Source organism: Lissotriton vulgaris, chromosome 8 (genome assembly GCF_964263255.1).
Source record: "Lissotriton vulgaris chromosome 8, aLisVul1.2, whole genome shotgun sequence".
NCBI classification, from domain to species: domain Eukaryota; kingdom Metazoa; phylum Chordata; class Amphibia; order Caudata; family Salamandridae; genus Lissotriton; species Lissotriton vulgaris.
This window is the reverse complement of record NC_141696.1, coordinates 1,412,723,502-1,412,747,660: the sequence shown is the minus strand read 5'-3', so window position 1 is coordinate 1,412,747,660 and position 24,159 is coordinate 1,412,723,502. Positions and strand designations below refer to the sequence as shown.

At 47.9% G+C, this 24,159-nt stretch overlaps 1 long non-coding RNA gene across 1 annotated transcript in view; it reads right to left on the bottom strand.

Moving 5' to 3' along the window:
* Nucleotides 1–221: 221 nt before the first annotated feature.
* The window catches only part of LOC147698838 (uncharacterized), a 154,507-nt gene continuing 130,569 nt past the window's right edge, over nucleotides 222–24,159 (bottom strand). Inside the window, exons 2-3 of the long non-coding RNA XR_015299371.1 lie at nucleotides 17,342–17,399; nucleotides 222–597 (exon numbers count right to left, since the gene is read on the bottom strand). This is a non-coding gene — a long non-coding RNA (uncharacterized LOC147698838). The remainder of the gene's footprint in view (nucleotides 598–17,341; nucleotides 17,400–24,159) is intronic.

Below are 24,159 nucleotides of genomic sequence, written 5' to 3'. Positions count from 1 at the left end.
ACCATGCTCGAGGCTAAAACGTTAGGACTTTCAAAAAAATGTCACACTTGGCGAAGATAAATTGCCAGCTAAAAAGGCAGGTGGCAGGAACCCCTGGGGTCTTCCACATTTTCTAATTCCTACAATCTGCATTCAGTCGCTGGGCTAGGCCGTGCATTTTAAAAACCTTCACATTTTGGGGGTGTTGTCAATTACTCCACTCAATTGACAAAGCCAAGGTGTGTGATTAAACACTGCCTTTATTGAAGCAGTCACACATTTTTTATATGTGCATCAAGCATTACAAGTAAATGCCATATGCAAAAATATACAGAACGTGGGTAAGCACACACTCCTGCCCAGGAGACTGCCCGAATGAGAGGCTGTATGCAGATCAGAGAGCACTGGCCTGCATTACCAGGCTGGTCTGTGCAGAGTTAGCAGTAGGAGGACACACACAATGCAGTAAGGCCAAAACAAAGATTCGGAATCTCAACAGGGCAGATCGAGTCCTCTCAAGTGCCTCTTGTTTCTCAAAAACATCAAGTGTCCATTGTTGTGACTTGAAAAAGGTGCTTTAGTTCCACCGGTGTTGCTCGAGCTTGTGCTTGTGGCATGCTGCAAAGGGAAAAAAACAAGATTTGATTACTTATCACTATATAATAAAGTTTACACTTGCACAAATAAAGTATAAAATGTTGAGTCATACAATGACCCAGAAGTACATTATCTGGTAGGGATGAAAGATAACCCTTAAATGTTCTGGTCTCCGAAGACAACACCAACACCGACATCCAGATGGACATCGCCAACCGGATGAAGAACAACTGCCTAAAGCTCAACACAGACAAGACAGAGGAACTGTTCTACTGTGACAAAGGCTCCCCATGGGATGCCTCCTGTTGGCCCATGGAGCTTGTTCCCACGCAAACCCCGACTGACAATGCCAGAAACCTATGCATCATCATGGATAACAAGTTAACCATGACAGGCCAGATCAACTGTCTCCTCCTCCTGCTTTTTCATTCTCGCAAGATCTTCAAATGTCTACCCCAAAGCTCCAGACATACCAACACCCATGCCCTCATCTCCAGACGACTGGATTACGGCAACACTCTCTTACACAGGGAACCCATGCCAACCCCTCGAAACACTACAGACCATTCAGAATGCCACAGCCAGACCAGTCATCGACCACCCAATACAAACCCACATCACACCCACCACAGGGAACTCCACTGGATTACTATTTAGAAAATATCTCTGACCTACGCATTCAATGCCCTACATTAACCACTGCCTTCCTCTCGCTAGCCCACACCCACTGCTTTCGAGGAAGAAGGCGTGGAGGACGTTCTTTCGCCTACCTGGCAGCGAAGACCTGGAACAAACTACCCCTAAATCTCATCTCTTCCACAGTTCCATAAGGCTCTGAAGACCTAGCTCTTCTGCTTATCACCTGGACTGTGCGAGCACTTGGATACCCTCATGGTTGACAAGCTACACTTTACAAATCTACTGATTGAATGATTAATTGACTGTTGCCACAGCGAGACCTTGCGGGACTAAATCAGTCAAAACAACAAGATGTCAGACAACTTTGTATCCAAGGTTTGGATGTTGCGGGGGAATACAAGGCAACAACAAACTTCTCCCACTGTCCTGCAGATACAATTGTGGTGGATATACCACTGGCTGCTTAGGTGACCCCAATTATATTGGGCATGATATTAAAAGCCATCAAATGTCGCCACTCAGTCACCACACATCGAGATGCAAGTTGTGCCGGCTTGGGTGCTGGACCCAACCCTCATGATGCAACAGGTGGCCCTCCCGAAGGAGTAGCCTGATCGGAGGACAAATGCTGATTGCAAGACGTTCCAAACTCTCCACGCCCATTCTGTAGCATTTAGGACTACTTGGGCCCAGTCTTTCTTAATCTTTTTCAGAACTGTGGATCAGAAAGGCATACAGGAGCCCCAACCTTATTTTGAAATAGTTGAACTTGTTGAGGAGGAGGAGGAAAGGCTCGGACAAGCCCTGTGCCCAGGACGGCTGCAATGAAGTAGCACCGTTGTGAAGGAGTCAAGTGTGACTTTGACACTATTGAAATGCCCACTGATGTCAGAAAATTGGCCATCGTCTGGAGGTGGCTTATGACTGGTTGAGGCAAGCTCGCCTTCAGTAGCCAGTCTTCGAGTTATGATAAGACTGGTATTAACATTTGAAATGGGCTGAAACCACCACCATTACCTCTGTGAACACTCGAGGCGCACTGGTCAAGCCAAATGGGAGCACGGACTGCTGAAAATGCTCTTGGCCTACCTGGAATTGTAGCTAGTGTTGAGGGACTGCAGGGCGGGAATGTGGAAAGAAGTCTTCTGCAAATCCAATGCCTCCATTCAGCCTCCTTGATTCATGACAGATAGAACTTGTGCCAGTGTGTACATTTTGAACTTGTCCTTCAAGAGAAAGAAGTTCAAAAGGTGCATCGTTTGTCCACTATTGGACCCAATATATTTTTCCCTTTTATTAGACCATCCACGCAGGCTGCACACGTTGTAGGCTGCTTTTTCTTTACAAACATTATCAAATTACATGTTTGTTTTTATATCACACATTTATTTTAGCCACTGTGTGTTGGACCGCCGGGTGCAGTCCGATCTGCGCATGCGTCAAATTCGCCCGCACCACAGTGGAATGTGCGCCGCGGCGAAGTGGTTAGAAATAGGCTGCACATGTTTTATTATTCTGCTTTTTTGCTGAGATTCAGTCTGAACATTTAGTACAAGGTCAAACAACATTGTGCCCTGTTATTCTCTGTTGTTGGAGATTAACACCTAGGCACAATAGAAGAGACCCAGCTACTTTTTAAGAGTAGCGCATTTCTTATCACATAAACTGAGACTTGCCTTTTTAAAAATAGAGAGGAGGATTTTTAGCAGATACGAGGTTCCAGAACCAGAGCGCCAGCTTTGTGCAATCTAAGATGCAGACCAGATAACAGCAAAGGCCAGGTTTGGGGCCCATCACCATCCCAGAGATCTTTGTGTTACATCTGGCTTATGTCTGGCTTTTACCTTGCTTAGATTTCCCCATTGCTTAGCCACTGTATCTGGTAGAATGTTTGATGACACCTTAGAATGTTTGGTACCTGACTGGTGTGTGGAGAGGCAGTTGATGGCAGGCAGGCTGAGCGACAGAAGAACTGCTCCTGGTGGGGTTTATATTTACATCTACTTATATCTTTATTATTATCTTAATCTGGAACTTAACTTCAATAAATCATACCTATTCATACATACTGGATTTTTTATTTGTTACACTTTGTTATATTATTGTGAGGCTATGCTTAGGCAGATACGCCAATAACCATGACAGGGATTTTCATTGTGTAAGATTTATTCATGATGCTAATTACATTACTAAGTTATATGTATGTTTTCTAGTTCCAACACAGTTGCTTCATAATAGAGCACAATAGTTTTAATAAATATTGTAAACAGTTTTCGTGTCTTGTTTAGTTTATTGTGGACATGAGTGAGGGAAAGAAGGGTGATAACCTGTTACCGTGGTTCTCTGAGGTGACTATAGTGTGGTTCTGGGAGGCCAAATTACCTGTTACTCTGGAAAGGTTGGGACAGCAGGTGAGGCAGCATGGGCTAGTCTGAATTGGGGTTCATGGGTACTGATGTGATATGGTCACTCAGTCCCTACATACTGACATTTTTGGATCCCAGGCATAGTTCTTGTTCAAAGCAGAATCCCTCCAACAGGCGCAGATCAAAGATAGGACCGAGACCTCCATCCTTTTTCAGCACCAAGAAATAACGGGAGTAACAACCAGCTACAATGGGTTGATTAAAGAGGGTTTGCTGCAGCTGCAGGAGGGGCAGCTGGGGCTTTTTAGTAGTATGTTGCCCCTGTTGGCTTGATCTCCAACCTCAATTATGAAAGGGCTGTGAGGTTTGTTGGTGCTGAGACACATAAAGGCTGCCTCTGCTGATATCCCCTGCCAAAGTTTTGAAATGGGGGAAGTTGCCTGAGGGAAGGCACTGCTAGCCCTAAAAAGCGAGAAGTGGCTTTGCTCTCCTTACATTTTCCTCAGGCTGAGTGCACCACATTTCTGAACAGCTTACAGCTGCCAAAGGGCATGTCCGTTAGAGATTGTTGAACCTCAGAAGATAAGCCTGTAGAGTGAATCCAGGCGTGGTGCTGAAGCACCACAGTGGTCCCACTTCTCTTCTTACACAGTCAGTCGCGTACAGGCCCAAGCAAATGTAGAACTTTGCTGCATCCTGGCCAACCGTGATGAGGCATTGCAGGGTTGACCGTTTGTCATCGGGAACAGCTGGCAAGATAGCCGCCATTCTGCCAGTACCTTCCCAGGAGGTAGTTAATATTCATGAACCTGAATGCAAGGATGGTGGAGGAAAATATATGCTTGGTGTAAGTCTCCATGCCTTTTGATTAGTGTTGGGAGTTGTTGGAAATGCATTAGGGTAACAGTGACTCATGGATGTCTGTACCACTAAGCTCTCTGGAGAAAATCAGGATCCATGAGAGCAGGTCTATGCTGCCTTGCCACTTGCCTATTAACCAGGGCAATGCCCTGATGTGGCATAAGTGCCCACCAGCACATCAACAGAAGCCTGATTGAAAGGAAGAAGAGGTTCTTGGCTTGTTTGGCCTGGGTTGAGCACCTCTGTCAAAACATCCGTATTCACCTCTGTTGTGTGCGGGATGAGGTCTAAAACATCTAGCACCCTCCTAATCACTGTTACGGAGGAGGCAGACTCCTAGGGCCTCAGCTAAGACACCACCAGATTACAGACCAAGAAGTGTACAAAAGAAAAAACAAGACAACAGGCCGTTTCCCTTTAGGCATTCAGGATCTGGAATAACATCCCTATATTCATTTAGACCGCCCCAACACTGCTCTAATTTAGGAAAGAGTTAAAAACTCCCTATTTAAAGAACACTACTTCACAATGCCTTAACCGTCCTCAAGTAGCTTCTGCTCCTGCTAATCATTGGCTTTCATCTTACCTTTGAACATGTACAGTGCTCCTCTGCCTTTTGGCTGGGTTTGTGCTAGGGAAATATTATATAAATACATACATATATAAATATATATCCAAACAAACAGGCGCCCCATTGAAGAAATCGCCATACGAAGGTAAGTTCAAGCTCATCTTTATTGGCCGACAGCCTGCCAGCAGGAACCATCGAGGAGCTGCCATATTCAATTTGTAACATGCTAGACGCGTTTCAGGTGTGACCCTTTCCTCAGTGGCATTTCGGTAACAAACAGCTGCATGCGCTGCTGGGAGTACACAAAATAGTTCCAAAACCTCCCCAGGTGGGCGGAACCATTGGCATGGCATTGTAGGTGATGTAGTGTACTCCAAATACATCCAAGTGGATGCTTTGCCGCAGTCTTGTAAATGTCCATAAATAAAGGATGCAGCCTCCAAGGCGGGACATGTCCTGCTTTGTGACTGCAAACCGGAGCTTTTGGAACAGGTTCCCCCCTTGTGTAGAGGCGCTAGTTCCATCTTCGTTCAAACGCTACAGCACCCTCGTGGTGTTGTCACTGACCCGCAGCAGCGGTGGGCATTTCTTCAGGACTGGGTAAGGGCCACCTGTATATATATTTACTGTAATAAATTTGCTAATGGTAGTGTATACATTCTTTTAGTCACAAAACATTACAGTATGCTTTAATAAAACCTCATATATTTTCTTAAACATCACACCTAAAATGAAATTATGGTTACTAAGCAACAACTGACAGACTGTAAAAAAAAAGAAAAATTAAACTCACGCCATGGGAGAAAACGTCTATGGTGTGGGCACCATTTGTGTTCTTTGTTTTTCAAAAACAAACTCCCTGTTTGGGTGTCTGGAAAAAATAAATGGGGAAAAAAACTTTGGAAATGTTTGACAACTGGCCGTCATGTTTGACCAAGCCAGCTGTCAACTTCTCCTACACTGAGACAGGAACTGCCATGACGGCAGTTCCTGCTAATGTACACAGATGCTCGCGGGCAGGGCCGGACTGAGAACTACAACCGACCCTGGCAAAGTGCTTGGCCGTCCCCCCCACCCCATCCCCTCGGGGGGGTTGGAGGTCCCGCCGAGCTCTTTGCCGGGGCCGGTTTTCGGCTGCTTTTGGTACTGGGCAGATTTTCTATGCTGCAAAAACGGCGCTGTAACAAAAACGGGCCCCAGGGGCCCCAAACCGGGCCCCACCTGTGCGGCACACCGGGGGATTGCCCGGTGCCCGCTATGGCCAGTCCGGCCCTGCTCGCGGGGCCGGCAGACGTTTCTAAATTGGCAGGCAGAAGAAAGACAGGGAGGCAGACGAAAAGTCCTCTGCCTCCCTGTCTGCCTTTACTCCATCCATGAACTTCTAAATCTGGGCCTCTGTCTTCTGGGGGACAGTGAGCTGAAAATTTTGGTTCGGAATGCCATCACAAGCGATTGCCATAAGATTATTTGCAAGCATTTGTCCCATAATCTTTTGTATGTTTGATTGCCAGTAGTATGCCTGGAGACCTGAGACTGGGCAGCTTTCCAAGCCTACTACTGCTAACGTTTGTGAACTCTAAAAAGTGGTATATTTGCATCCATTTAAGTACCTCTATTAGTGCCGATATGCTACTTTTTTGGTAAACCGGTCACTATATGCATTTAAGTTATTGATCCAAAAAAATGAACAAGTTAAAACCTCTTACTAAAATCAGGATAACAAGAAAAATAAATAAACACAGATAAGGTAGAACTAACTCAGAACCCAGATCTAACTACCAAGCCAATAAAGCATTTATTTGAATGGGGAGGCTAACTCCAACCTGCCTACCCCCTCTCCCTACGAAGCTAAACCCCTCCCTGCAGACTGACGGAAATCCCTTGTAAATATCCTCAAATTCAGATTGTAGATTCATGGCCCTGACAAGGCTGCGAAGTGCCCCGATTGTGATGGCGTTCATCGGAGGCCCCTCTGTGTGCATAGGTGAAATAGGTGACTGGGTGTGGGGCTGTTGTGTGGCGTTTAAGGGAGCATTGGGCGCGGTTCGAAGTCGTGCTCCAATCTTCATTCGGTAAATGTGTCGCTGCGATTACGCATGAGATGATGCAGTAAGGTGTGCTTTTAGACGCGGCTGTGAATGTGAAGATACAGTTTTTCCTTTGGCAGTATCCTGTCTTGTGAATCTATGCTCGAATCACATTTGTCATGTGCCCGTTCCTTGAATGTCTCAGCTTCAATCATCGGCTGCCAGTGCCTTTTAAGTGATTTCAAAGCTGCAGAACTTCACCTCCTCGATTTTTTATGGGAAACTGGACAAAGTCTGTTAAAGTTTACGAAGTGTGTGAAGTTTTTTTGGGGCAAATGAATCCCAACCTTGTCATCAAGTTGCGATACTCTGATGGCCTTTTCACTTTCAGTACCTTGGCTGGGGCGAGCCTTCTAAATAAATGATGTTGAAAGGATTCATACAGTGCAGAACAGAGCTGTCTTTTGGGGGATCATAACATCAGCGATTTGTAATGTGAGTGCATACGAGGTAGAAAAACTCCACAGTATCATTAGCTTGGCCCCCTATATCAGTGTGCCACAGACTACAGATGTAGGCCACAATCATGAAGGAATCCTTGAATGTTTGCCTCTTTACCAATACTATGTCAGATACTTGCCTCACATCATGTGTTTGCAGTATACGCTCCCCGCGGCTCTACCAAAGCACCTAATATCACAGCTGAATCCCATATTTACAAGGGTGACAATAGAAATAATGAGAGCCTTTATACTACTCTAAGCCAATTCTATTTTTAGGTCTCGTGGCGATTTACCGCGCGAAAGCGTGGTCTCCCCAGAGACCTATAGTCACCGGCTCAGCTTCCCAGGAGACAAGAGATGGCCACGCGCATCTTCAAGAATCTGATCGGAGCGGGTCGCGCGCGTGTGTGCACATCTCCTGTCTCCTGGGAAGCTCCAACACACACAGCCACACCTCCCCCTGCTTTTGCACACGCATGCGCGCACACAGAGACACACACACACACGAGACAACATACACGCATGCACACATACAGAGACACACACACCACCACCCCCCGCTGCAGCCTTGGGGCCATCCCCACTCCCCAGCAGCACACGCCGTCCTCTGGACTGCTCCCTCAGCAGCCTCCCCAGACCCCTCCATTCCAGTACCCTCAGCAGTCCCCCCAGACCCCTCCGTTCCAGTAAGCACATGCCCTTTAATCCCGCCGCCAGTCCCCTCTCCACACTCTGCAACCAGCCCTCCTCGCGTCGCCCCCTTCTCCGCAGCTGGGTCGGCCTGGCCTTCGCCCTCTTTCCAGTCCTCTCCCCTGCACGACCAATGCCCCTCCCCAATAGCCATCTTCCTCGCCTCCCGCCGTACGAGCACACTCCTCTCTGGCGCCGTCTCCTACCTCACCGCTGACTGTGCCTGAAACACTCGGCAGCATGGACACAGGCGGGCCCGGCTCCTTGGGAGGCCTTGGCAACCTGGGCGGCTTCTTTGAAGGGGCGGGACCCGGGTATTCTCACACAGATCTGGCGGGAGTGCCGTGTGAGTGAAAGGCTAGCTGGGTGGTCGGGCTCAAGGTGAGGTAACACGAGGCTGGGGTAATGGCTCCTGGCGTTAAGCCAGTCTTCAGGTGTAGTCAGGGTATCGATAAGGGACGGCGTGATGATAATGGGGGTTTCTTCCCTACGACCCCGTTAGGGTTATTCATCAAAATGTACCCGCTTCAGTAATCTTTGGGTGGTTTACGTACCCTGGTTGAGATAATCTACAAAGCCGCGGAAAGATTGGATGCAAGACCTTTGCTTACAGGAGCACGAGGGTTCCCAGGAGCGAACACGATTCTTGGTGAATACGTCCTGATACACTATAAATGAGTTAACTAAGTCAATATATTTATGTGGGGAGGTGGGTTAATTGTGCGGGGAGGGAAAGATGAGTCAGATAATGGCTAGGTGGGCAAGAGGTGTTAGGACGCGGTCAGGAGGTGGAACACGTGGGTCGTGCATTAAAAGATAAGGCCTTCCCAGTGAGAACCGTTGATTTGCGAAAGGGAGGGGTTAGAGCTTATCCTACTCAAGGTTTCATATTCATCCTACTCAGCATTCCAAGTGTTAAAAATATATTTCTGGAGTTACATTTTGCAAGGCACCTTCTGTGTAATTGAAAACAAATGAAGGCACTAAAAGCAACAGTATCCAACCCCATATTCATGTCTGTAAATGCACATTTATGGCTGTAAGTACCCCAAATTATCCTTGGCAAATATTCTCAAAAGGATTCCTGGTCACTGGAGTTTGCATCTGAGCGGTGCTGCAAGTTGTCCATAAAATACTGCACATTGTGCGACTTAGAATGCTTCAAGCGTAGGAATTGTGCAGCACACAGTTTCATAATATTAGCCTTATCTGTATTGTTCAATGAAAGTCATTATTTTAACTGCTTCAAAAAGTCCCTGCAAGCCTGTCCCATTGGTAAAAGCAGGAGTTTTCCTATAAAACGTGGAAAAACTTTACTGACTTGTCGCTATTAAAGTGTAATAGTTCTTGTCCGCTCTTTTTAAAATGTTAATATTAGCCTAGCAATTTTACAAGCAAAACCGAGTATGCGTGAAATATGTGGCAGTACTGCGAGCCAACCACCCACTCTCCATGTCCAGCACTGTCTTGACCCCTACCCACACCCACCACCTCCCTTCACCGACGGTCCGCTGCACTCTGCATTCCCATCATCTCACCCTGCTGCAGTTTAGCACCCCCCCACCCGATGAGTCAGAATGTGACTCCCATATTCGAGCCTGTGTTGCTCTGTTATCCTGTTAAGACATGTTTGCCTTCATCACCTGATCTCATCCGTGCATTCCTGAATTTACTGCCTTTAAATAACTCTTTTCGTCTGATCAGGGAGGCTAATGGATGAGTCTCTTTCGCATGGCTGGTACTTTTACAAGCAGTAAACAAGATCAGAGAACTCTTTTGAACGTATGCAAATCGTCACTGTGTGAGCATTTCAATCTCATTTGTGCAAAGTGTTGTAATGGGCTTATTGGAGAGTTAGAGAAACGTGCTCACAAGTTACATTTTGATGCAAATCATCTGAGTAAATAAACAATAGCATGGTGCCGTTTGCGTCCTTGACTTGATCTGGTTTTTATTTTTATTTTTCTATGATTCCCACAAAGGCTAAGGTCTGCCTACTTTAGTAATAAGTGCTATACGTCGCATAAGCAACAGCTAACCATTCACAAACAATGTTTATATACCAATTGCAAATAAAATAAAAAAATTAATGCAAAGCATTGTCATTTACAATGCCAGTAACTCAAACTTTAATGCTGCGAGACCTATTGCATTTTAAATGCTTGTTTACCATGTTTCTACTCCCATGTGTTTTATTCTTAGTCCTCTTTGTAGGTAGTGAGTGATGGATGGCCAGTATCTAATAGACCTCAGTTATTTGTTCTGTTTTAGATTAAGAGATTGTCTTCTTTTTTATTTATTTTATTTTATTTTTTAAATTTGTAAGGTGCTACAGCTACCCAAAAAGGGTTTCCCGGCGCCGAGACACAGCATAAGGATGTCAGGAGAATTTGCAGGCTATTCTTGTTATTGTTCGAATAGCCAGGTATTAACGTGTCTTCTGAACCTGACGCACAAGTTACTACTTGTGTAACGATATATCTGTAAGAGACATTAGTTAGTGATAGATTCCTTACCTTAGAATATCCCCAGGCGTCAGACTGGATCCGGAAATTTTTGCGTAGCAATACCCCTGCGCGCTGTTAGGCGTCGTCTGCGGCTCCGCGTCCGTCGTCGGCGTCGTGAGCGCCGGGATGACGTCATCGGAGTATATAGACGGCGCCCATGCGCGCTGACGTCAGTTCTGATAACACAGCTTTTCCGCGCCAGATACGCAGAGCCATGATAGAACTAACACTGGTGCCATGAAACTAGGGCCCTGAAAGGGGATGACCTTAACCCTAAATATCGGTTCGCAGAACGGGGAGGATGGGAGGGCGGTAAGGAATCTATCACTAACTAATGTCTCTTACAGATATATCGTTACACAAGTAGTAACTTGTGCATCTGAAAGAGACACGTTAGTGATAGATTCCTTACCTTAGAATAGATACCCCAGCAATACCAACCCCGGTGGTGGGTCTGCGAACCAATATCACACCAGAAAGTCCTGGAGGACGGAACGGCCAAAGAAGCCATCCCTCCGGACTTGACTGTCCAGGCAGTAGTGTCTTGCGAACGTGTGCAGCGAGGCCCACGTGGCTGCCTGACAGATGTCCTGCAGGGGGACACCGCGGCCCAGGGCAGTTGTCGTTGCCGTGGCCCGAGTGGAGTGAGCCCGCAATCCAGCCGGGGGCTCCTTCCTCGCCATGGAGTAGCATGCTTGGATGCACAAGATGATCCACCTGGAGATGGTCCTCTTGTGTACAGCCTTTCCCTTCTTCGCGCCCACGTAACCAACGAAGAGTTGGTCATCCACCCGGAATTGGCGAGTGCGGTCTAGGTAGTAGGAGAGCGCACGTTTTGGATCCAGACGGTGGAGCCTCTCCTCCTCTTTCGAGGGATGCGGAGGCGGAAAGAAGGTGGGCAAGGTGATGGACTGCCCGATGTGGAAGGCCGTGACAACCTTGGGCAGAAAGGAAGGTCGTGTACGCAACACCACCTTATCAGGGTGAACAGACAGGAAAGGCGGAGAAGAAGAAAGAGCCTGGAGCTCACTCACCCTCCTGGCAGAGGTGATGGCAACCAGGAAGGCCGTCTTCAGCGTAAGGAGGCGAAGAGGACAGTTATGAAGTGGCTCAAAGGGAGCACACATCAGATAGGTGAGAACAAGGTTCAAGTCCCACTGGGGCATCACGAAGGGAACAGGAGGGAACATGTGTGTGATGCCCTTCAGAAATCTACTCACTATAGGGGACTTGAACAAAGAAGGCTGATCAGGTAGCCTCAAGAAGGCTGAAAGAGCAGAGAGGTACCCTTTAAGAGTGCCCAGAGCAGAGCCCTGCTGGGCAAGGGAAAGAAGAAAGAGCAGCACTTCCGAAAGGGGTGCAGAGAGGGGATCCACAGCCTTTGCTGCGCACCATGCCACAAATCTATTCCACCGGCAGGCGTATACCGACTTAGTGGAGGGACGCCTGGCTGCCAGAATGATGTCACAGACTTCGGGAGGCAAGTCAAATGGCCTCAACTGCCGCCGCTCAATCTCCAAGCTTGTAGGTGGAGACTGGACAGGTTCGGGTGCAGGACCGTCCCCTGCTGCTGCGACAGAAGGTCCTCCCGAAGAGGCAGACGAATCGGGGGATCGACTGACATGCTGAGTAGCTCGGGATACCAGTATCTTCGAGCCCAGTCCGGAGCCACAAGGATAACCTGGGCCCGGTCGCGCTTGATCTTCTTCAGCACTCTGGGCAGAAGTGGTATAGGCGGAAAGGCGTACAACAGGCCGCAGCTCCACTCGCGACGAAAAGCGTCTCCGAGCGAGTGCCGCCTTGGAAACTCCAACGCGCAGAACTGCTGACATTGCGCGTTCTCTTCTGTGGCGAATAGATCTAACCAAGGCTCTCCCCACTGTCGAAAGAGACCTTGCGCCACGTCCGAGTTCAGACGCCATTCGTGATCCATCATGCACCGGCGGCTGAGTTCGTCCGCCCTGGCATTCAGAGAACCTGCCAGGTGTTGAACCACCAGAGTCACGCCCTGATGTTCCAGCCACTGCCAGAGGCGCAGAGCCTCCTGGCAAAGGGTCCACGACCCCACACCGCCCTGTTTGTTGCAGTACCACATGGCGGTGGTGTTGTCGGTGAACACTTGCACCACGCTCCCCCTGACAGAGGGGAGGAATGCCTTCAGTGCAAGACGAATCGCCCGCAGCTCCAGAAGGTTGATGTGGAGCCGGGACTCCGCCGGAGACCAGAGGCCTCTGATCTCCGCCTCTCCCATGTGGCCTCCCCAGCCCTGGAGGGACGCGTCCGTCACAACTACGTGCTCCGGCTGGGGTAGAGAGAGGGGTCTGCCACTGACCCAGTCGCGGTCCGTGAGCCACCACTGCAGTTGTCTCGCAGTGCCCTCCGAGATCAGGACATGATCGGACAGGTTGCCCTGATGCTGGGCCCACTGAAACTTCAGGTCCCACTGTAGAGCCCGCATCCGCCACCTGGCGTGACGCACCAGAAGGATGCAGGAGGCCATCAGTCCCAGAAGCCGCAGCGTCAACCTGACCGAGACCCGGGATAACGGCCCGAAGACAGGAATCAGAGCCTGAATATCCCGAACCCGCTGCTCGGGTGGGTAAACCCGAAACTGCGCCGAGTCGAGAACCGCTCCGATGAAAAGGAGCTTCTGAGAGGGACACAGGTGTGACTTCGGCACATTGATGGAGAACCCCAGCAAGTGCAGGAGGTCGGCCGTAGTCTGGAGGTGGCTGACGACTGTCTGGGGCGAGCCCGCCTCCAACAACCAGTCGTCGAGGTAGGGGAAGACTGACACCCCTTGCCTGCGCAGATGGGCTGCGACCACCGCCATCACCTTCGTGAACACCCGTGGGGCGCTGGTAAGGCCGAAGGGGAGCACGGTAAACTGAAAGTGCTCGTGGCCTACCGTGAACCGCAGGTAACGCCGGTGGGCCGGCAGGACGGGGATGTGGAAATAGGCGTCCTGCAAGTCCAACGCTACCATCCAGTCTCCTGGGTCCAGGGCAGCCAGGACCTGAGCCAAAGTGAGCATCTTGAACTTCTCCGTACGGAGGAAGCCGTTCACGTTCCGCAGATCCAAGATAGGGCGTAGGCCCCCTTTGCCCTTCTTGGGTACCAGAAAGTAGTGGGAGTAACAGCCACGTCCTACTTCTGGCCCAGGAACGCGCTCGATGGCCCTCTTGGCCAAGAGGGCCGAAACTTCCTCTTGCAGAAGTCGCAAGTGATCCCCCGACACACGGTGGCATTGAGGTGGCATGGATGGAGGGGAAGACTCGAAGGGGAGGGAGAAACCCCTTCGGACAATTTGCAGCACCCACCTGTCCGAAGTGACTGTATGCCAGTGGGAGAGGTGATGGCGAACCCTGCCTCCCACAGGCGTCACATGGGCCTGAAAACTCGGACTAGGAAGGTTTTGAGGCGGGGGCTGCTGAGGGAGGTGTGGACTGGCCTCGCCGCTGGCCCCGACCACCGCCACGGCGGTTCCCACGGCCGCCACCGCGTTGCTGAACATTCTGCGGCGCGTGGCTGACGGTCCGTGGTGGGGCGCCCCTTCCGTGGCCACGAAAGGAGCGAAAGGCACCCGATTGCTGGCGTGGGGCCGCAAGGCCCAAGGACTTGGCCGTGGCCCTGGAGTCCTTAAAACGTTCCAGCGCATGGTCTGCCTTGTCGCCGAAGAGGCGACGGCCATCAAACGGCATGTCCAGGAGAGTGGCCTGGACATCGGCCGAGAAATTGGCGGACCTCAACCAGGCGTGGCGTCGAACCGCCACTGTCGTTGCCATCGCCCTGCCCAGTGAGTCCGTGGTATCCAGCCCACACCGGATGGAAAATCGTGCCGCATCTCGGCCGTCCGCAAGGGTTTGGCTGAGTTTAGCCCTGACCTCCTCAGAGCATTGTGGCAGCACCTCCGCAACCGTGTCCCACAGAGTGTGGGTGTAGCGGCCCAAGAGACAGTTGGTGTTCACTGACCGGAGCCCTAGGCTCACAGACGAGAAGACCTTCTTCCCGAACTGCTCATATCTCTTGGATTCCCGATCGGGCGGGGCCGTCGGGAATGCGGTCTGGGAAGTGGAGGCCTGGATGACCAGGCTCTCGGGGGTGGGGTGGGTGGACAAAAAGCAAGGGTCGCCCGGTGCCGGGCGGTAGCGTCTGGCCACGTTCCTATCCACAGGGGGACCTGTGGCGGGCTTGGACCAAGTGCCCAGCAGAACGTCACACAAGGCCTCATTGAACGGCAGAAGGGGCTCCGCGGAGCCGGACTGCTGTTTGAGCACCTCAGTGAGGAGATTAGTCCTCACGGCCGCGACGGGGAGCTCAAGGTTTAGGGCCTTAGCTGCCTTCGTCAACACTACACTGTAAGCAGAACCCGCCTCCGAAGCCACAGTCGGGGGCGACGTAAATCCAGTGTCTGGCGATGTGTCAATACCACTGGCCTCCCCAAGCTCAAATGTCCAGTCCTGATGAGACTGGCAATCACGTGCCAGAGGGTCCTCGGACCCCTCCCACTGCTCCTCGTCACCCAGCTCCTGGAGACCAGGATGAACAGCCAGGGCCTCCTCGTGGAGATAGAATTCTCCGACGGCCGACGGAATCGGCGCCCAGCGGCGCCCTTCCGACGCCTGAGGCGGACCGTAGGAAGCATTGGGGTCGGCAACCACTACGGCTGCCGGGGACGACACCTGAAGGGACGGCGCCGGTGAGGTCGTAAGGTCGACCGGCGAGGTCCCGGATCCGGAGCCGGATCCAGCGAGGTCGCGCGGCGCCGGGACCGAAGTCGCCAGCGGCGCCGGGCCCGAAGCACCCGACGTCGTCGGGGCCGAAGCGCCCGACCCGGAAGGACCTCCAGACGGAGCCGATCGGCCCGAAGGCGCCACGGGAACCGACTGAGGAGGGAGGGCCCTCATGGCCATGAGGTACCTCTCGACCTCCTCCTGCGACGCGCCGTGCCCAGGGACCCGAAGGTGTGGGGCAGGCGGCGACGCTTGCGACTCCCGCGGAGCCGCGTGGGCGGTGTCGCCCGAACCCCCGGCCGCATCGAGCGAGCGTCGGGGCGGGTCGGAGGACCGATGGTGTCGCTCCGACCTCTCATGCCTCTTACCTGAGGACTTGGATCCAGACGATCGGTGACCACTCCCGGAGCGTCGATGACTCCGACCTCGCGACCTGTCCCTCGACCTCCCGTGGGACCGGGACCTGGAGCGGCGCGGGGCCGACTGCCTCAGCTCGAGACGTTTGCGGGACCGCTCCCGCCTAGCCTTCGACGTCAGGGCCCGGCAGTCGTCACAGGTTCGATCGTCGTGGTCGAGGCCTAAGCACTTCAGGCACCGGCGATGGGGGTCCGTGACCGACATGAGTCGGCCGCACTTCGAGCAAGGCTTGAACCCGGGCATCCCTGGCACCGATAGTCGAGAATCGACTAAGTAGAGGATCAAAAAGATCAAAAAAGTTTTCAGTCAAAAAGTGACTGGGGGTAGAGCTTCTTCCGGATCTGCGCTAGCTGGCGCGGAAAAAAGAAGAACTGACGTCAGCGCGCATGGGCGCCGTCTATATACTCCGATGACGTCATCCCGGCGCTCACGACGCCGACGACGGACGCGGAGCCGCAGACGACGCCTAACAGCGCGCAGGGGTATTGCTACGCAAAAATTTCCGGATCCAGTCTGACGCCTGGGGATATTCTAAGGTAAGGAATCTATCACTAACGTGTCTCTTTCAGATATGGTTTTCCTCCTTTCGAATGAAGGGAGGGAGTGCGTTCCAGAGTGATGGTCCAAGGTGGGCGAAAGATCTGCCTCCCATTCTTGCCAATTTAAATGTTGGTACACAGAAGTTGGCAGCTGATTGCGAACGAAGATTACGCTTGGGAGTATAGGGGTGAGCCAGAGCTAAAAGGTATTTGGGTGCAGTACCTGCTTTGATTTTGAACATGTAGTTCAGAGCTTTAAACAGATTCTACTTTCTACCCTGAGCCAGTGGAGTTCCCGACGGTAGCTCAAGACTCCGGAATTTTTTGGGATTCTGCACAGTAGTCGGACTGCGGCGTTCTGGACAAGTTGTAGTCTTCACTGAGTAATTGTGCCATTATACCCAGTGGGGAGATGACTGTGTTCCAAGACCTAAGAGCTAAACATTTTTAAACAATATATGTTACAATCACTTTCCGTTGTATTAGTTTTAGTACCTCTTCATTGATAAATCAATGTCCTAATTGTTTCTAAATTATTTAATATTACCTTTACGTTTCTTAAGCTTGATACATGTTTTTTTTGCTGACAGCTGGGTGGGGGAAAAAGTGAACCAAAAATGGAATAGAAAAGAAACGTCATTGAAGTTGATGGCTTTCATTGTGAGTGTAATGAAGGAAAATGGTGGACAGGCACTCGACGCTTGCCCTATTTGTTAAGGGTTTTCAGAGGAACAGGGATTCGGGACAACAGAGACCTTTGGGGAAGTACATGGAACAGATATGGCAGTTTTGTTGCTCGTGTTTTCAAGCTCTGTAATGCTACGACCAGCAACATTTTGATTGTTCAAAACAAATGCTACTTTTCGTTTCGTTCTATCCTGTTACAAAATCCATAGGTGTCTTAAACATTACCTTTCAGGAAACACGGACATAGTAAGGAGCCATTTTATGAAGCTTCCTCCTCTCCTTCCTGTGGGATGGCAGAAACAAAACGAAGAAAGAAAACAGAGAAAGGATTTAGACAGACTCAAAACAGAAACATAACAAGGAATTAGAATTATAATCAATTAGCTTTGCACAACGAAGAGGCTACACAGCTGTTTTGTTGAAATACAAGCAGTATGTGTAGCCTTTTCTGCAGACATCCTGCTCTCTCTGTTCCCAAGAAGAGTTATGGCATCGATTTTTTAGAAAAAAAGAAACATTTTCAATGGATTCAAATATTTATGTACAGTTTTACTTGGCAAAGAAAATATCACTTTCAATCAAAAAATAATTAAAATGTAACCCTGTAACTCTTGAGATGGTTCATGCTCAATCTTACAAGAAGGGAGCATCGCATGATTTGTACTCTATTGTAACAACCATCCACTCTACAACTTTGCAACTCTGAGCCCAGAATGTGATGGGCGGTAATTTATTTCCACCGAGCAGTACAAACTAGAAGGTGAGGTCAACATAAATCCCTCTCGGACAGCTATGTGATAAAAACAGGCCTCCAAGACTCTTCCAACAGATCTACACACGCCATTCTTATTTGTCGAGATGAATAGAGGCTAGATGGACCAACAGGAATTGCTATAAGGTTGGATACTTACCATAGTTCTTCTAGTAGATTTGTTTCAGGGTTTTAATTACAGATGAGATTTACTCCTGTTGTCTCGTTAACATCCTGCGAAGGTGTGAGTATCTTTCAGATAGGATGATAGACAACCTTGAACTATTATGCCAAAAATACTGAAAGTGATTCTGGCTTTAACAAGTAGACAGAAGAAGTTAATGTGAATTGATTTAACCATAAATTCGCAACCAAAGCAACTCGTCCATTTCAGGCGGAAGAATGGCATGTTGGCTATTCCAACCACGATTTTCTCAGGTTATCTCTGATTAACAAGAACACCTGATCAAAAGTGAGACTTCAGATCTTAAGATGGATCATTATGTTAGGTGTCTACTAACTGGAATATTTCAAATAGAAAACTGCAAAGTTTTAATCAGAGACAGGAGAAGGCGTGCTTCCAGGTTTACGTTGGAGTAGTGATTTGCTTCTGGTGCTAAGATAACCTTCTACATAGTAAAGTTTATTCTTCAAGTTCAAGGGACAGCTTATGTGGGTCACCTTCATATTGTTCAGAAGATATTGTGTGCTGATTTAAACATAAGTAAGCAATCAACTAACTAAATGATTGATTTCCTTCCTTCCTTCCTTAGCTTGAAGCCTGATTGAATATCTGGTGCTGAGACTCACGTCTTTACCTTTTTGGAAAGGTGAAGTTGGAACGAAGAGGCTTGGTGGGACTTGTGATGGAGTATTATGTCAATGTTAAATCCTAGGTATTATCTTTATGCAATTTGAGTGGAAATATGCCCACTGGGAAAAGGGTGTCAAACCAATGTGGACGACTAGAGGCAAGTCTTTGGAGTGCTGAAGGAGACATTCTGGTCTGTTGTGATTTAGTTTGAAAGAAATGGAGCTTATTCAATTCACCAACTGTTTTGACATAGGTTTCCACGGTTGCCAAGCCAGATAGATTAGACTTCTGTAGGTTGCACCTGAGTGGCATCTCCATATTGATGGATGGATGTGTTGCCTCCTGGTAGAGCTTCTTCCACAGGTTCCAAGTAAAAGTTGATCAGGGAGAGTCAGCAGTCAGAGGACAGAACGCTGAGCTCCCCAAAAAAGGGAAATTGTCAGGAATCACTCATTACTGAGCCTGCCTAAATATTGGAACTGCAACTCTCAGGAGGCCATGGGAGGAATGCACGTTCCTACAAATGACGCGCTGCGCACAAACCGGCGTGCGTAATTCTGTTTTGCTTTGTGGTCCGGAGTTCCAGGAAGCGCCTTGAAGCAAGTCGCAGCTTCCCTGGAACCAAGCAGCGAAAGTGAGTACTTCAAGGTCTACATAGGTGGCGGCTCAGTAATGACCGCGGACGCCTAAACTGGGATCTCGTGTTTCTGTGCACCGCTGTGCAATATTTATAACACAACAAAACAACTGCCAGTACTGCCACTCTATTCTCAATCTTCTTTTTAGGGGGACGTATTGATGTGAAACAATATGTACCATGGATTTCATTTTCAATCCGAGATAAATCAATTTGTTTTATTTCAATTTTTCATAACAAGATCATTTTTCATTTTCAAACTTCTTTAACACATAATTGACATTTGCACCTTGGTATATCCTAGAAAACTATAAAAGTCAATAGCATTCACTCTCTCTTTCTCACATTCTTTTACATACATCGATACATACAGCCAACACCTATCTCAAAACTCTTAGTTTTACAAAAACACTATATACATTTAACATTTGTTATTTACAACAACAAAGCCATGGAAAATTATTATTTTGCAAATCCATATAGAGGCGGCGGCTCAAAAAGACAGTGGATGCCTTCTTTGTTTTTTCTCTTCTTTAATTACCTTCTTTTGTTTTGGGACGGAGTATTATCAGGCGGCAGTGACTTCAACCGTGGAAGCCCTGCTCTTCTTTATTTTACTACAATCATTTTTGGGAGCAGAGGACATCGGGCGGCGGTATATACACCGTGGAAGCCCTATTTCAATAAGTTTTTTATTTGTTATATCTTCGTTATTTTTTAGACTTAATCAATACTCCCAGAGTGGAATCCCCCAGAGAACCGGTGAGCCAGGTCAGCCTATACAAAAGGGGGAGGGGTTCAGAGGACAGGGGTTTCCACAACCAAGCTGAATGTATGGTTATGTCTTAAATACCTGTTCATTGTGTTTATTAGGAATTATCCATAGGAGCGCTCTCGTATGTCTGAAGTTCTTGCAAGAGTAAGCTGGTCCTTTTGTGGATAAGGTATGATGGTCTGTAAATGTAAATGTATTGGCATTTATATAGCGCACTACTTACCCGTAGGGTCCCAAGGCGCTTCGACCGCTGCGAAACCCTTCCTGGCTTCCCTGAGAGATGGTCCCTTAATGGGTATCTCCAGGGTGAGACCAGGCATCCCCGGTGGTCTGGTGGGGCCGTTAGTGAAGATGAGGCAAGCTAATGCCCAGAGTTGCCGAGTGTGATCGCTGATCAGAGTGGGCACCGAGGCGAGAGAATTATCGAGTCCGCTGACCCTGGTCCAGAAACCTGCCGCGCCGGGAATCGAACCCTTGTCCCGGGCCGTCCTCTGCTCTCGGGTCTGCCGCCTCTAACCAGTGAGCCACACTACTTCACTATGGTCTTTTGCGGAGTTGCCAAGTTTCTGGGAAAGGCCTGGCAGATACGTTTAAGACTGATAAAATCGAGCACGGGGTAGGAAACTGTGTACTATAAAGCATTAGAATATCACCGGTTCTCTGTCTTAGGGCTTTATTTTATCTATCTTTTAACTGTATATTGTCTCTTGCTGTAGAAAGGACTTCTCTTTATTAAAGTTTTTACATTCCTTTTAACAATTAAACTGTATGTACTTTTATGATAAATTTTATTTTTATCGAAAGAAAGTATTACAACAACGGATAAGGTATGCTGATTACTTAGTGAGATTATATGAGCGTAGACTTGTATGTGGCATATGTTTTCTGAATATGTACGTTCTTTCTTTCAGGTTCTCCTTCCTGCTGTTCCCACCCTTTCCTATCCCTCGCTTGATTGCCCTAAGACTCCGTAACTTTTAGTTGGAGTTTGGGGACGTCAGGAGGTGGACTATTTTTTGCATCATCCAGATCCTGAGGAGTACTGTATCCTGACAGAAATAGTAGGAGATCAGAAAGATTACAGCTTCACATATTGTGACCGATAGTTGCAGAATGAGAAAGAAGAGTAAAGGAATACGCCCTGAAGTCCATACTCAAGAAAAGGACACCAAGTAGTCCCTCATGATGAACAGTATCGATCAGAGCAAAGAGGAAGAGCAGGAGTTTGAGGCGGGCCTCGTCGCTGCTTTCAACGTGCATGTGGTCATCCAGTACCATAAAATAACTTGAGCATAGCTCTTAGGGCATTTGGTTTCATTTGGTCTCTAAATCCAAGGGTAATAACGCACCTTCTGCTTGAAGTAACTTTAAAAACATCGATGCAGGATGTAGTGGCAAACTCAAAATAAGAGCCAAATAATTTATAATAGAATTTCAAAAATCCAACATAATCCTGTAATGGGATGCTTGTTTTAAGAAGTCATGGCAAACATGGCACTGAAGATGCATCACATTCAGATAATTGGTAATTCCTCTATAATGTCACAACCATTTACAGTACAAAAGAAACATACACAGCGCACAACAGATTTGATATGTCGAATCTAAATGAACCAAAATATCAGCACAACTCATTAGATGCAAGCATCCAACAGTGGAGTCCCCGTTTTAAAGAATTGCATTTTTCATAAACAAGTCCCTAGTCTTGAAATGGAGAGGGGTATACACTAGTTTCTAAAATGAAGATATTAAAATATTCCAGTCTTCAAAAAAAATGTTTGAGGATGCAACGCCACTATTACCTGCTCTTCGTCCTCCTCTTCTGCTTCCTCCTTCATAAATAAATGTAAAAAGTGATTAGCAAAGGCAGCACTATGCCAGGGATAAACTCAACCAATGGATGGCAATGGAGGAATCCTAATCACATATATGGTTACAATTAAACTGTTAATAGGGTAAACGTGGAAGGAGTTAGATGTGGTTAGAATCAAAATAGATGGGAATGAGATATTAGTGTGGTGGCAATTTAGTACAACACATTTATTCGGTAACATCTCTACCATGACGAATGATGACTGGTCTCAGATTGCCCCTTTAAAAGATTGACCAAATTATTTCTTCTTCAAGGTACCATAGGTGACATTCTATAAATGGAAGTATGTATAGCGCTGGTCCTCCAGAGCCACAACCATTGCACAGCTTCAGAATAATCACGGGCTATGTAGATGATTCCAGGTAGATTTGTAGCATGTCAATGTATTGCTTGTGGATATCCTGGAGATCTGACGTGACTCTGGCCATCGAGGAATGAGACTGGTCAGAACCTGGCATAGCAGATGCAGGTAAATCCACCAGCAGAGCTCTACAGAAAGGCTGATAAAATAATCTATGTGGCCATGAATTCTTTGGACATATCTTTGTTTATCAGTGGTCACAGTCTTTTGGGATTTGCTTGCTAACTTCTGGTTCTGAGTGCAGTTCTTTAGAACAGATTGTACTTTCTCAGTGTCTAATTTGTTGAAGTCACAGAGGGCCTTTGCTCACCCTTTAATAAGTAGGAAGTTCTTATGCTCATCTGGCAGATTTTTAAGACTCTCTCAAGGCACAATTCATTTTACGACCCATATCATTGCCTTAACATACGCTGCCATAGACATGGTCAATTTCTGCATGAGGCAAATGCTACCTACCTTTGTAGAGTCCAACCACTTGCCGGAGGTTTGGCCTGTCAGTTTGCTGGAGGACTGCTCCAGCTAATCTCAGTGGAACTAATCTAAGAACATGGTGACAAACTTAAGCCACTTCAGTTAAGCCCCTGGAACAAGTGGCATCAGATTACATCTACAAGTCATCTGTCAAGTTACTGAGGGGTTGGTGAAGGGCAATTAGACACTTGCTATGCTGCTGGGTTTTGAAAGTACATTGTCAGCCATTAGTATTGCCTTGCCTTATAGCATTCTATGATGTCTGTGGGTGCTACAGCACGCAATCCCCGGGATCCAATCAGAGACAGGGGTCTAGGTCATATTGTGACAAAATGTTCTCTGTACTATGTGCTGCTCTAGGTGGAATTTGGTAGTGTTGTTAAGTTCAGTGAGCTGTGCCTGTGCAATTGGGATGTCAGGGGTCTGCTGGAGGAAATGTACCAGTTCCTTATGCATCTATTAGGTAGAATAAGAAGCTATGTTCGTGGTGGTTACAGGTAGAGTACATCAGGGGTGGCTTGCTGTGTGATGTTAATGCATGGTGTGCCTTGGTTGCAAGAGCTGGTGAGCACAATAATATAGTCTACAATAGGCCACATAGCTGAGATGTTGGTAATATTGAGGACATTGTGACTTGCTTATGTTGTCAGAAATTAATTGGAAACTACTGGATTTCACAATGACTGCAGGGATAAAATTAGTTCAATTCAACTGCTTAATTAGGATCTATCTATATGGTTGTTGTGTTGACTTATGCACCTGTATTTGGTGGCATTGATTTGATCATTTCTTGTTACGTGAAAACAAATACAGATATTTCTTAAACAAATTTATTGGACTTGAACGACATCAACCGCATTCCACAATGTTAACCTCGGGTTACCAAAGCGGTGTTCCAGATGTATGTGTGAGATTGCTGTTATGTACATACAGTTTGACAGTATGCAGCGGTACACCCCTTTTGGCGCTAAGTAACTGGAAAATCTCAGAACAGGAAGAGTAGATTTGGGGACTGGCATGTCGCACCTATTTTCCTGAATCTCTGTCGCCCACTGTGTCAGAACTGTATTATATAATACTATACATTAATACGTAAATAAATAAATAGACAGACAAATAAAGGACCTTTTATAGAACTGGATCTTGCTATTAGCCAAAATCATTATCCTAAGGGACTGAAAATGCTTTTATGGTTCGCAGAGCTCTGGATCCATGACTTGGGGACCTGGGGCCGTATTATGTAGCGGGTGAACTGTTCATGTCGGAGCCACTACATGTGCGCCAGCGCTACCAGCATTACAGTAGTGGGCGTTCAACTGCAGCCCTGTTCTGTAATACTAAAGTTCCCTGGGGATTCACAA